The 15,599-nt window shown below is 32.0% G+C and overlaps 1 long non-coding RNA gene across 2 annotated transcripts; it reads right to left on the reverse strand.

The window, feature by feature from the left end:
- Positions 1-5,565: 5,565 nt before the first annotated feature.
- LOC148282885 (uncharacterized) lies at positions 5,566-8,080 on the reverse strand. 2 transcript variants are annotated; one of them, XR_015821995.1, is made up of 4 exons: positions 8,042-8,080; positions 7,458-7,599; positions 6,720-6,818; positions 5,566-6,607 (listed from the first exon to the last, which is right to left on the reverse strand). It is a non-coding gene; the product is annotated as an uncharacterized LOC148282885 (long non-coding RNA). The 2 variants fall into 2 exon arrangements; XR_015821994.1 differs by having other exon boundaries at positions 7,944-8,048.
- Positions 8,081-15,599: the final 7,519 nt, after the last annotated feature.

The following is a 15,599-nucleotide window of genomic DNA, read 5'->3' on the forward strand; positions in this document are numbered from 1 at the left end:
GTTTGTGAGTAAAGAGGTCTTATGACAAACGAGAACATTTCATATAAACCTTGCATTAAAATACATATTAAGCGGTGTTTGATTCATCAATAAGTTTCAGTAACTAACAGTGTCATTGTTTCTCGCAAGATTCAACTTATTACACCTAAATTTTAAACAGAAAACCATGCTTGTCGCCTGTGTATATATGTATTTAATATTTTCGATTTTGCCACTAATGTATTATATTTGACGTAAATTTCATATATAGCCCAGGCAAATTAGACTTTTCTAGGGGAAAAAAGCCCGGAGTTTTGAAACTTGGCATGATTGTTTGTTGGTATCTACTGCATGATCTACTAAAAGTCCCCGAGGGTGGAGGTCTGCTAAGGGCCGGGGGGGTTTAAAGGTTGATTTTCATGTTTTTTTTACAAATATCTCCGAAACTACGAGTTTTAGCAGAAAATAATATTTTAATAAATGAAAGTAATTAAAATTATCTATAAAAAAGATTCTCATGTATTTTTTTATAGGAGCAATATTTTTGGAGACACAAGGCAAACAAAATACAAAAAATTTAAGAAAAATAAAATATAGTAGATTAATATAAATATAAAAATAATCTTAAAATAACCTCACCTTTTCTTAAAAATTTTATGATTTTAATTTCAAAACGTCTGATGGTGAAAAATTCTCATCGAGATCCTCGTCTCTGGCAGAATTCCGTTTGTACAAGTTCCCTGACAGCTGCCGGAGACTAAAGTGCATTTTATTCTGGCCTTTCGACATCCACAACTATATGCACATACACAAAAAATGGTGTTCAACATAAAGTCAGGTGCTGCACAGTCCCTCGTTGATGGGGGCTCCAGTGTTCCATCGTTACCTTGTATCCACCCCCACTTTTCAGGTGCCAATTAGTTTTTCAACCACTGCTGCACTTGCAAAAATACTCCAAGAACGTGCTGCTGGACAGAGCCTTTCGTAGATGGCAGTGATGGATGATCAGATTTCACCTTGTTAACAGATTTCAATAATGCGGAGTATCTATGGCTGATCAATTCATCTTCACGAGCCGTATAAAGTGCCAAAAACATTTGCTCACCGGCAAGCGACACCTCCCCTGGCGTTGTAAAATACATCGGCAATAACTCTAATACGTTTATTTTTCGAAAAAAGTTTAACAGTCTGTGACAGTCTTTACCTTTTCGAAGTAAAGGATGAGGTGGTGTCGCATTCACTAAAAGCATGTATAAAAATAATAATTTGCGAGATATTTTCAAGTTTTTGTAATTCCAAGGATCTGTATATTTTTCTGTCAACTTTCCCTCTCCCTGGTTTGACAAAAAAAAAAATTTTTGTTGTGAAGCTAAAGCAATCAGCAAGACAAGCAAATCAATATCTTGTCCTATAACTGTAGCATTAGTGTTATTTAATCATTCGTTAATACCACATACCACAATGCTGGTGTCAGCATCTCCATCGGCTATTTCTGTTTTAATGCCTACGGTTGCCATTTTCTGACACAGCATACGGATGAACTTTATTTTGTTATTCTCGTTTGTAAGAAATTATTCTTGTTGAACTGTCACCCCCATGGTTTTTTCAGAATTAATGTTGACTGATGTTTTACTGCTTTTTCTTTGCATTCGTTCAGCTTCCCACAATATTGCAGATATAAATGCGCGCACTTGTCACACTGGCATGAAAATGAGCAATAATTTGCTGAACACAGCAAAGTTGGGAATCCCAATCACTTGGGAAAGTATTGCATCCCAAGGGTGGTAGTGGGTCCATTGTTTTTCAAAGAGCTCAGCTCATTATTCATTTTTTTTGGTAGTAAAGCTAATTGGCCACTCTCTTAATTCATATTTCAGGTCAACATCTTATATTTTATGTTACTCAATATTTCTTTGAATTCAGCCCTGAGTTCATTCAACGCTTTAAAACTTTTAAGAATATTTTGGGCTAAAACAGTCTGAAAAAGCAAATATCAATACACCCCTAGTAAAATCTCCCGATGCACAAACGGACGAAGGTAACGCTTAAAGGCGACTGAGGGACCATGGCAATATGAAGCGAATGGAGCAAACTGCAAACGGCAGTGGTGAAGGGGGGAAAGACAGCTTGCCCACCACATGCCGCACACCGCTCCGACATAAGTCTCTTTGGCAGTGCGCCCACATACACGGAAAAATTGCTTGTTGCCGAACGAGAATGGAAAGCTGCCTGAAGGAGCTCTTTGTAATCTGGTAGCCTTAGCATCTTCGTGCTGACAGAAGGTAATCCAGAAGTACATAATATGCACTTCTGCGGATTGAGAAAAGAGGGAAGTGGAATTCTTCATTGACTGGGATTAAATTGATTGGACATGATCAATTCACCGAAATGATTACAAAACTTTTTAAAAGAAGTGGAGGGAGGTAAATGTTTAGAATAAAACAGAGCGAGGATATCCGAGGATGAAAGAAACTATTTTGTGAAAAGTATTGCTCACCAAGCCGTTTGCTGTATACTCAGACGAAAATTCTCAAATAATTTAGATTTTTTTTTATCAGCCTCGTATCTTCAAAAATGGTAATACTTTTTAAAAAGACTGAACTATTTTTGTACAAATTTTTATTATCTTTAATTTGTTGGTAAAATATTTTTCGCTGTGAATAATAGTTTCGTAGGTATTTGTAGATAACCATAAAAAGTAACCTTTCAACCAACCCCCACGCTTAGCGCACCCCCCCCTCCCTTCGGGAACTTTTAGTATATTATGCAGTAGATGCCAACAAACAATCATGCAAAGTTTGAAAACTCCGGGCTTTTGTTCTCAATCACCTCTTTTAGGTCTTATTTGCCTGGGCTAGTAAGAAAGTAAACTTTTATTCAAAATGCTTTGAGGATCCAAATTGTCAACAAGAAAAGCATAAAATATTCTATTTTTCAACTAGTTATATGGACAGGTCTACTTCTGTCGACCAGCTCCTCAATGTGGAACAAAATCCAGGTAAAACAACTGAAAAGATAAACATGCTGAATATACCTTTTAATAACAATATTTCAGTGCTTAGAAGATCTTAAAAATGCCAATAAATTGTATGTTTGTGTGCCAGATAAAAAAATCTGTATAAGGGAAATGCAACATAATATTTTGACCCAAGTGCCTGCTCCAAAATGTATTGATGAATTAACTCGTTTCCAATTTTGTTTGCTTATTTTAAACTTTGAAATGTGTAACATTTTTAAGCTATTCGAGTCAGAAACTAGAATGATTGCATATTTTTCTGCAGGTCATATTTGCACACCATAATATGTGATGCTAAAAAACAAATGTGGCTATCTCCATTGTAAGTGAAGCCGAGTAAATCGCCTTTTTGTCTTTTAGCACTCAATATAGCCGTGAGTTTCTAGTTTCTATTGCCTTTAAACTGTTTTCTTAGCATAAATAAAGGAGACAGGTATGGTAAGTAAAGATTTTTATTATGATTATGTAAAACAACAAAATCCGTCACATTAATAAAAAAAACTCAAAAACGACGGTGGCTGGAGATAGTCACTTTTGTTTTTCATAGTATATAAGTAACCGAACAAAACATATTGGTTATAATTCTATTAAGCTTGAAACAAATTCTAAAACACGTATTTTTAATGTCGGATTATTTCTTCACGGAATTCTGCTGATTTAATAAATTATTTATAATATTTATATTCAAAAATATTTTCATTTGCATTGAACATTTTAAAATATAAAAAACATTACATACATACCTATTATTGATTTTTTAACTATGCATAAGTGTTATATTTGTAACTTTTATACAAATAAAATTTCAATACACATAATTTTTATAATATTTCCGTCTTTATTTCATAATAACCTCCCAATACTTATTTTAAATTATAAGTTATAAGGACGCGATTATTACTTATTTTGTGTTTAAACTACTTTCTGTAATGGGGCTTACTACAAGAGACGATTCATTCGAATGAAAATAATCAAATGCATTATATTATTAAAATCATTTGAATGAAAGCCCAAATGCAGTAATTTATTTGAATGAATAAACGAACTAAGGAATGAAAGAAGCTACCTTTTTGGGAATTCTGTGGGCACCCCTCACCGTGGTTTTGTGTGACCATAAGCCACAATAACCGGAAACGCCGATCTCTATTATCTATGGAATACCAAAACTGAATGATTCATTTAATTATTTAATTCATTAAATTACTAATCATTCAGTTAGTAAATTCCATTAGATTATTTTCTTCTCTATTAACTACCTGTTTATTCTTTATTTTAATGGTTATTCACTAACCAATTTTAAATGTTTTTGGCTAAGATCATAATAAATTTTTTTAATGTAAATTTGTTGTAACAGAGAATGAAAATAATTTTGAGAAGGGAATATATAAACATAAGCATTTACATGTCTTATGACCTGTTATTGGCTGGTTTAAGTGCTCTCTTTACGCACTGTATAACATTCACAATTCTGCTTATGTTTAAACATCCACATTTCCTCAACTCTTCCATTCATTGACTTTTGTGGTGTTAAAGACCTGACACCTTTATTGATGTGGGTGAGATTCATCTAAATGAATTATTTCACCCGCATACTAAGCAATTTTCAATTTTTATACTTCTTATACCAGTTAGTTTGATCAACAATGTTTTGAGAAAGTCCAAATGTTTGTAGACAGGTTGCAACATTTGTTGCAACACCGGGAAAACATTTTTGAGAAGGTAATATAGAAGTCTAAGTCCTGGTGGAAGAGCTGAGGAAATGTGGATGCTTAAACATGGGCAGAATGGTGAATGTTACAGTGTGTAAAGTGACCACTTAAACCAGCTAATGACAGGTCATGAGCCTTATAGATGCCTAGAATTTTATATTCCCTTCTCAAAAATGTTTTTCCTTTCTGTTTCAACAAATTTAGATCTTAACTCCCTTGGGTGTAAATCCAGCATGTCTACAAACATTTGGACATACTTAAAACATAGCGTCTAGTGCTAATAGATAATCCACATTAGTAGAGTTATGATAGGTAATGACTGACCAAAGGAACTTGTTGATTACTAACAAAAAAAATAAGGCCGTGCTCTATTAAATTTTTGGCCATGCTGCTTTATAATAAAGTTAATACAATTTGAAAAATTCATACACTCTCCTATTTCCTCTTCTTGATCGTAGTTCATCATAAACACAAAGGAGTATTTATAGAGTAAAAATCCTGTGTTAAATTCTATATTTTTTTAAACATTACTTTATAAACATTTTTAATGTTTTACATTAATTGTCTTCTAGAGTAATCGCTTGATGAGAATCAAGTCCAACACTAACTGACTCAGCTCTTCTGGCTTTCCCATAATAGTAGATTTCCGATGCTACTGAAGAATTTTTCGTAATCTTTATTTGATTAGTCCAATGTTTTGATTGTTTTCCTCCTTCTTTCTCCAGTCCTGCTAACCACTTTTCCCGGTTGAAACCCATTAAATGTGGAATGTTTAAAAAAACTGAATACATCTCAAACAGATATATACAATTCGGGGGATTCTAAACATAAACCGTAGAACCTTTATTTCAAAAGCATTGATTTTTTATTTTTTTATTTCCCATTTTCCTTGTCCACTCAGCAAGATGATATATCTGGAAAAAAAATTAAGCTGGGAGATTTCACTTTTGCTCATCACAATAAATCTGATTCTGTCTATGCATTCTTAATGCTTATCTGATTTCAATCTCATCAATTATCACTTAGATTTCATGTATACCAAAGCATTTACTTTTCGGTACAGTAACCTACTTTTGAATGTGATTTGACTTGAGATGGACATTTAATCCATTTCTACTTTGATAGGCCTTATCACAATGATTACAGGTAAAATTCTTAACACCAGTATGACTGAGCATGTGTTTTCTTAGACCCGCGGGACCAAAAAATGGTTTTCCGCACAACTCGCAGGGAAATCTTTTTTCTTTATTGTGTATTTTTCTGACGTGTGTACTTCTTGCACTAGCGGTCATGAAAAGAAATTCGCAAAAATCACATTTATACTTTCTTTCTCTCTTATGGTTCCATATAATATGTGAATTTAGATTGCATCGCTGTTTGAAAGTCTTCCCACAATACTTGCACTGAATTTGGCCATCGCTGTGCAGTAATAAATGAACTTTAATATACCCACTGGGGTAGGATTTTCCACAGAAATGACAAATTACTTGCTTTTGGATAGGCTTTGTTCTTGGTTTTTCTGATTTGAATGTTTTTTCTGGTAGTTTAATAATCGTTTCGCAGATATTTGTATGTGCTGACAGTAAATCTTCTTCGGTGAATCCTTTCCAGCAGCGCGTACAAACATGTGGCGTCAAATGTTTTGTTCTATGAACTATAAGAGATTGTAAATCATCAAACCTCTCGTTACAATAGCAACAAGGCTTGCCATTTTTTTTTGTTTGGGGATGTTGTGAACAGCAGTGATCGTAAAGTTCTGTTTGTTCTAAAAACTTGTTGCTGCAAACTGTACAAAAATAATATACATCCGGTTTCCCGGATCGCACCTGATTTTCTTCTTTTATCGCAGCATTTACGGGTTTGTTTTGATCATATTGCTGTTCATTGGTATCTTCTTCAAAATCTGTTGGAGGAAAATAAGTTTTACGGTCAAATATTTCATTTGAAGCACAAAGACTTTCCTCATTTGTATCATCACAACTAGGCACATTATTTTCTATATATTGTGTTAAAACCTTTTGAGAATTTTCAATTATCTTTTTAAATGAATATGATATTTGGAGTGTTGTTATACAATACATGCATACACTCTGTGGCATGTTATCTGTAGACATCTGAAAAAAAAACGTATATCTGTTAATTTATCTCGAGGATTGAGGAGTAAAGAGATTGATGGGGAATAAAAATTTAAAATAGGTTTTGTTCTTTTTTTAAAATGCTATAGTAAAATATAACATACTAAATTTATCGAGTGTTTGGGAAACGTTCAAAAAGAGAAATGATTATATTGATTTTTTTTTTTAGATTTTCTCCCAAGTCAATAACTTTGATACAAAGTATCAATCAAATTCTTCGGTTTAGTTCTTATTTCTTGATTGACAGAGTACCTGTACTTAAGCACATTTATTAAATTTTTTTAAATGTGGGTGCAAATATTTTATGTAATCATAAACAAAAGATAATTTATTTCAATGCTGAGAAAAATACCGATATTTAATGTTAGTAAACAAAATTTTATTTTTAAAAACTCAGAATGTAGTATCATCTCCCATCCACTATCAGACATTCTACTGCATCTCTCCCTTAAATATATTTACTTTTTCTGGTTGGAATAAATTGCTAGAAGAAGATTGTTGCATAGGTTTGCAGAGAGTAATTTGAGGCCAATGAAAACTCGTAAGGTTGTAATATTTCAAGTCTTTTAATATTTTTTATTTTAATGTTCTAAATTTCAATGAAATATGTCTACTAACCTCAATATTTAGGCAATTTAGGAAAATTTCAGATATTGTCTCTTTCTTTCCATCAATTTCGATTGTGAAGTCAATACTTTTGAGTTCTGCATTTGTATTCAAACAACAGCGACATGTTCTTTTAAAATGCATATTTTGATGTCTGAAAGATGTGATATAATTATAATCAATGGTAAAATTAAAGTCTCAAGAGAAAATATGATACTTTATACCTAATATTCTGGATTGGTTCTTATTGGTTATAACGAATTAATAACTTTAAATTTAAAGTAAACATTGAGTTATCTGATGGTCTGTCAAATAAGCTGAGTCTGTATTACAATGGGATATTAACAAAGTTATCGTGCCTATAAAGGTTCTGTATAAACAATATTTTCTGTATAAACAATTGAACATTCATATTTTATACATTTTTGGAAACATATTCGATTACAGGTTACTGATAAAATGTTTAAAATTTTTTAACATTTTTACAAATTTTCGTACCAAAAAACCGATTTTCCTTTATAAAACTCGAATACTCCTGTGTAAATTATTAATTAATAAATATATTCTTGACTTGTGACAGTGACAGATGTACTTACCAGAGACAAAACGAGTATGATACGATACTCAGATGATGTAGCATGAATAGATTCTATAGATTTTAATAACATTTGTGAAGACAACATAGTAAATGATGGTGGCATAAACTGGTAATAAATAATCGATTATGATAATCGCATAATATTATAAAAGTCCAATTGATCTTTTTTTAAATCGATTGTTCGAAATTGTTTTAAGTATGTCCAAATGCAGTACTTGATTTTACCGCCTAAGGAGCCAATAAAGATTTGTATGAAGGTATTACAAGAGATGGACACAATATGGAAAGATTTTTTTTTTAAAGGGTTTATCGTTTTTTTTCTGGCATATTTTCTTTTGGTGTCATTTTTTCAGACTCAGATTAAAATAATCACACTTTAAATTAATGTTTGATATACTTTTATCCTATGAAATTTCGATTCAATTTATGGATGAGGGGGTTTTTTCTTACAAAAAAAATATTTGATATTGAAAATATTTCACAAGATGTAATATTTGCAAACCGGTTTCTGTAGCTACTACCCAAGAGGTACTTTTGTATCTAACAAGCTGTTATGAAAAAATATTTCTTTGCATGTTTACGTGTCAAATTGTTTTTGTTTACTATTTTCTCTAACCACTTATTTGAAAGTTACATTTTTTCTGTATTGCAAGTATATTTAAAGTACTTTTTTTGCTAACAAACGCCGTATTACCGTACTGAAACAATTTATAAGTACTTTAGTGATTACATATCGACGTATCAATTTAGAAGTTTTAACATTAAGTCCAGAAAATTATATGCTTTTTCTTACTTTTTGTCTATATTAAGTATTAACCCTTGGCTACACTCGTTATTAGGAGTTACGTTAGTAGATGGGCGCGGCACTTCATACTGCAACTTGCTTTAACTTTTCCTTCCCGGTGGTGTGTAGCTTTACATACATTGCATCTAATAACCTTAATATTTCTATTATTGGATAAAGATTTTTGGTATTCCTCAGTTATACATTTACGTATCAATTGAAATGATTTATCATTAAATAATAAATAATTATAGGGCACAAAAAAACATTTTGTAACAAATCGGACATGAATCACTAATTCATTCAAAAGTTTACCAATGTGTCATATGTCGTATAATAAGAGTGCCAAGTATACAATTGTCTCAAACATTATTTACACACTCTCGGTGCTATAGATATTTTCGCAAATTCAAATTCACCCGTCATGCAGGCCAGTAGCAAAGTAACCTGTACCACTACTTCCAGTACGCTAGTTGACCTGTTGCTTACGAGACTTTGTTAGGGGTGGTCTCTTTGTTAAAGCTGTGAACGTCAGCCATTGTTTTTTTTTTTCATATTTTTTGGCAATTCGATTAAAAGTGTTATCGTTTTTGACTTCAATTATAAATGATTGAATATTCAATTTTTTCAGATTTAAAATCTCTCATTTTTTGCATGTGTATTGACTACACAGCACAGTAACGCTCAAACGTTTTTGGCGCAGTAAGGGAATGGTTAAGCCATTTTCGCTGGTGTTTTTCCTAATGAGATCCCAATTGAATAGTATGATTGAGAGAACTAAATAAGAAACTACGAAAATACATTTGATATGTCAAATTACCGTATTTGAGTACGAAAGATATAAATAAAAAATGTATGATCAATTCAAAATTAAATAAAACAGCAAAGTACGAATACTTTCTAAATTCACAAAACAAATCGGAAATGTTTATGGCGCCAAATGAACTCCAGAATAAAGATAAATGTGACAAAATGTTTATGATAAATTTTAAAAAAAATAGTGCTAGTGGCTCCAAATGAGCCCAAAAAAGGAAATAAATAAATCTATGGTACTTAGGTACTCAAATATTGTTTACTTTGTAAAATAAAAGCTGTTAATAAAATAATGGTAGGTGTCAAGGTAATTATTTCTTTAAACAATGTCATATTAAAAAAATCCAAAGGAATTGTTACACATAAAACATTTAAGTGCATTACGTAAAATTAACTTAAAAAATAATTAACATATGAACACCGAAAGCTACACAAGTTTTCTTATCTAGGTATAATTTAATAATGAATGTTATACTAGGCACGTAGGTTTTCACCGTCACTTGTCGGAAAATGTTTTTTTTTTTTTTTGGGTGATCCCGTGTAAGTTGGGTGCATTCCGACGTTTTGGCTAGCATTGCAGGAGCCATCTTCAGGGTAAACTGTATATAACAGAGTATACTCTGTACTATATATGTGTATAATCTCTGCTATAGAGTACCGCAATCGGGACCTTTGACACTCGATGGCAGACGTCCACTTGCAATCTGTAGGGCGAATAATAAACTACGAATACATATGGCCCGGCCCTACTGATGATTTGAATTGCATTTACCGGGCTATTTCAAATTTTTAATAAAGAGGCACTCAGTGCCGTGGTGCTTGTAGATAAGGGTTAAGCAGTTAAAAGTGGTCACACGATAGATTTGTACCTACACTTTTTTCAAAAAATACCTTCGACGTAGGTACAAGAAAGTTCTCTATTCAATTTTGTATTTTATTTGAACGAGCGCTGATGATCGAATAATTATTATTGTTATGGTGTATCTTAGTTTCTTGTACTTCTTGCGCATCCATATTATGATTGGAGATGAAAATAATCGACTAAATTTACTAATAGAATGATTAGTAATCGAATGAAAGAAATAATCGAATTAATCATTCGAATGAATCATTTATTTCCGGTATACCATAGACAATAGACACAGAAATTTATTCAAAGACAAACTCCGTTTTTCGGGAGAAATATCCATGATTTGGGAATGTTAGGTATTTTTTTTTTCCTTTATAAGAAAAAGAGCCTTCTACCAAAATGTGATAACATCGGCCAAAAACAAGTGACATAGATTTACAAATTAAAATCAGAAACAACTCAAATATAAAGGAATAACAATATGAATACAAGTGAAAAACGATACATAAATTGTATGAAAACTTAGAGTTGGTTACATTCTAGAATACTTTGTAATGTTTCGAATTTTTATTTTACTTAAACTAATAATATTATATGAAAAACAGAAGTCACGTTCTAATGCGGATTTTATTTCTAGAAAGCCGGGACGTGAATATAAAAAAAGTCGTATGTTTAGTGTATGTAACCCTAATAAAAAAGTAATTTAAAAAAATATGTTTTTTTTAAAACAAATTAATACTGATTTTCAAACAAACAAATGGGAAAATGGAGACATGGTTTGAAAATTAAAAAATACCACCCGTAGAGCAACAAATTATAAACCTACATAAGAGGTGATTTTCACAAAAATGGCGCTATATAAATTATCCAAACATTAGGTACGTCAGTTTGTTTTTTTTTAACTATGGCTATAATAATAATGTAAACCATGATCCTTACTTTATGGTATTTAGAATATTTACATGGGTATAATTATAGTTTGCGGTTATCATTACTTGACATAACCTTATATTTTTCTGCCAAAGAAAGGATGAAAATAAATATATTTTTGTTTCATATTTATTGTTTAGGTCACGCATGTAAAACTACAATCAGCTGTTATTGTGTTGATATTTCAGATCGGATGGATTTGATATAATTTATTTTTTTTAAGTACACAAATAGGCTAGCAGCAGACCTATAAACAAACGTCACTTTATTTTATTGTTATTGTTAAATGATGCACTTTATATATTAATTATATTAATAAACATTTTTATTTTATCTGTGCTGACATAACTACAAAAAACAAAAGCATTTTATTTCAATTATCACGTCTGCCAGATCCCAGCGCCCATTACGTAATAGTAATAACGAATTAGTTGGCGACGAAAGTAGTCGGCGTAAAGCTCGGCCATTGGTCCATTTGCAGTCGAATGAATTTAATGCACGCCTATTGGTCTGTTAGTAGTCGAGTGAATTCATTAGTTTGGAAATTACTAATTAGTTCGATAGTCGGCGTGAAACTCGCCCATTGGTCTATTTGTAGTCGAATGAATTTAACGCACGCCTATTGGTCTATTTGTAGTCGAGTGAATTCATTCTCTTCTTCTTCTTCGTTTTTTCATGGCCTTTTCACATCTCAATGGGTGTTCTGGCCAGTGTCGAGTATTTTTGTTTTTTTTTTACATATATACACATGTGTTAGTAATATAATATGTACAAGTTAGTATGTTAGTATTTAATATAATATATGCATATAATAATAAAACATTTTACAGCTTTACACCATTTACAACTAGATATTTACACAGGATTTTAAATACACGTTAATTGGGTGGGGACAGGAGAGTTAGAATATGAATAGGGAATGGGATATTAATATCAGAGAGGTCGGATAGGAAAGCAGGATAACAATCATTTATGGGGCATCCAAAAAAAATATGGTTTAAATCTTCCTCATCTAGCTGACATTCGCAAATGGCAGAGTCCCGGACATGGATTCTGAAAAGGTGAGAACCATTGCAGCAGTGCCCAATGCGCATTCTGCATATGGAGGATGTCTCAAGCTTGTTCAGAATCACTTTGGAAAACCAAGGTTTTTCTGTTACATTTAGTTTCAGTTGGAAAAGATGTTTACCCTGGGCTTGGGAGGAGGCTACCCAATATTCTGAGTGAATTCATTCGACTACATTACTGCATTCGGGCTTTCAGTCGACTACATTTACCCATTGAATGTAGTCGACTACTTTCATCGGTAATTATGATATTATCCAGAAACCATAGACTATGGACTAGCGTAAACTGTCAGTTGAACGTCAGGATTTCTGTGTAGGTAATTAATAACATATAAAATGGGAATTGAGTGAACAATTCTTGATGAAAACGTGAAAACTGTAACTTATAATGGAAATGTAAAATAAAAAGCTGGTAAACACATAGTCTCACAGAACCAAGTCCATTTACCAAACGAAAATATTTTTGTTTGGTTATAAACAATTCTGAAGAGAAAAAACATGAATTCGAAATCGATTAAACCGAGATTTGAAAGAAAATTAAAACAGCGTCGAAAACGCTTGTTGCGAAAAAAAAAGAAACAAAGACACAATACAGGTGATCACGATATCCAAAACAACAGCACTCAAAATTACAATCCCGCACTTAACTGGTCTTCTCTGAATCCATCAGTTAACAGCTGGTCCCAGTACTGTACATCTATTCAAGATTGGCAACATAAACACGAGATAGCTTACTGGAAATCCAAAGCTGAAGCTTTAAGTTATGAGAACAAAGTACTTCATAGTGTAATTGATAATCTGTATTTGCACAACAATACTAAAAACCTATGCCATAATCCACAATCGTTAAATTCTGGTATTGTAAATGAATGCATCGAAAGTTCTTCGAATGATGAAGTTGAGATGAGTGAAGAATTTTTATCTTTTTTGAAAATTAGTGAACAACATAAATTGGATAGACAGCGAGCTAAAGATAAAAAGAATGAAGAAAAAAAGGTTTTACCCCCATCTAAACCCATAGACTCAGACGTTTTTGAGGAAAGGAAACAAATGTACGGGAAGAATTCTGCAATCATTATTGGCCTTGAAACAAAATTACAACTTAATTTTGATTGTTATAAAGATTTATACAGGCCAAATTACTGGCCAAGTGAACCACTAAATTGTTAATTCTGTGAACATTATTAACTACTTGGATATTCAAAAGCATTTTGCTGTATCGTTAATAAAAAAAATAAATAGGTAACACGATTTTATTAAAATCATTCTAAATTTGGAAAGCTTTTAGTTAAAGCAGATTCTCCAATGATACTTCAAAATAATTCATTATTTTATGATTACTTTTTAAAATAAAACTCAACTGAAAAATTGCATATTTTATTTTACAACATAAGGTTTTAATGCGCATAATTAATTCCCTTTACTTACAACACTTGATATTGACATCAAAACTATAATTGTGTAAATAAACTTTTACTGACTCATAGCAAATAAAAGTAATCAATTGAGTGATACTTTGTGAAAAAAGACTAGCGCATTCAGGTTCAGTGCCGAAATACGGCGTTTATTGGCAAAAAATAAAAGTAAATACATGCAATACAAAATAAAAGATAAAATATTTTTTGAAATTTGAATTGCAAGAAAATAATCATAGTAGCTTCACTAGATACAAAAATACCTGTTCTAAAGCTAAGCTGTATGGAACTTAAAACAAGCAGCGTCAGGTATTTACTTATTGAAATCAACAATATTTTTGACCTTATTGAGCCGAAAAAATAATTATTAACACATTTTTTTCTTAGTCAAATTTTAGGATCGTAACATTATATTTAATCAATGTTTCTCATTATTTTTTTTAGCATCTTGTTATCGTATTTACATATTCTTTTGTGAATTTCTAATGATAACTACTTTTTCTCTGTCCCTTCTTACTCTCCACACTTATTTTAGGATACCCATGTTTCAATCTCTTTTGCTCTTTAAACAAGGAGTCACTTACCTCAAAATATTCAGCTAAATGTATAACTTTTCACAGAACTCCTAAAGCTACAGTTTCCTAATAAAGCAGTGCTTTTATCTAGTGGCCATGATATGCCGTGGGCTCAACAAGACGACCGTCTTAACAATGACCGGAAAGGTCAACTTAAGGAAAACGGTGCTAGTATCCAGTGGCATTAATTTTATAAAATTATTATTATAAACTAATACATAATGCGGCAGAAAATGGACAATCTATACAAACTCAGCACTATTAGTAGGCTACTTTGAAAGATGAGGAGTCATCAGAAGTCAAAAACTATAGTTTGGAGGAGAATGAGATGTTTGAAAATCATGCTAAAGAGTGTGCATTTCAAAGTTTAGAGCATGTTTTTTCACGATTTTCTTACCAAATAAATCAAAATTTCATCATTTGTGATAGTCCGTTTGCACTTATTTTCAGACACAAAATGTTCACCGGAACATGAATAAAAACGTTCCGCAGCTGTTTGCATGGCTACGACATCCAGCAAATGAAGGCACTGCTACTCGATGTTCAACTCACAGTCACTCTCTAGGAAACCTATGTTATCTGGCTTGTACAGATGTTTTAATGGCGTCATCCACCGCTCACCCGTCTGAAGGCAAAAGGATTCATCATTTTGCCGTAACACAGCTCACAATATCCAACTCTCTGAGATCTATAACAATATGATATTTTAGATCATTTTTTATAAGGCTTCCTAGCCAATTGGCAACTTAGTGTAACTGTATGAAAGTTCTGATTTGAGTGGGGTATGTACCATTGTTAGCTGGGCAAAGTGTACAAAAAAATTTATGCAATATTATATGTGCAAAAATAAATAAAAAAATAATTTTAAAAATGCCATAAAACATTTTAAGGGCAATTATCTATATTTGAGCTTTATAGAGATGCATCATTTTACCATAATACAAGTGCGCTAAACAACAGCTGCACTACATGACGGCCGCTAGAAGACAGCAACACTCTTTTAGAAAACCATAACATAAACAAACTGCTCCCTTCAACTTTTTCCTACACTTGTTTCCCATACTTTCCCTGTATCATGAAATTTATTTAAACAAAAAGCATATACACAAATTAGGTAATAAC

The sequence above is a fragment of the Micrasema longulum genome, unplaced genomic scaffold (assembly GCF_059751315.1).
Source record: "Micrasema longulum isolate JH-2025_06_02 unplaced genomic scaffold, ASM5975131v1 h1tg000280l, whole genome shotgun sequence".
Classification (NCBI taxonomy): Eukaryota; Metazoa; Arthropoda; class Insecta; order Trichoptera; family Brachycentridae; genus Micrasema; species Micrasema longulum.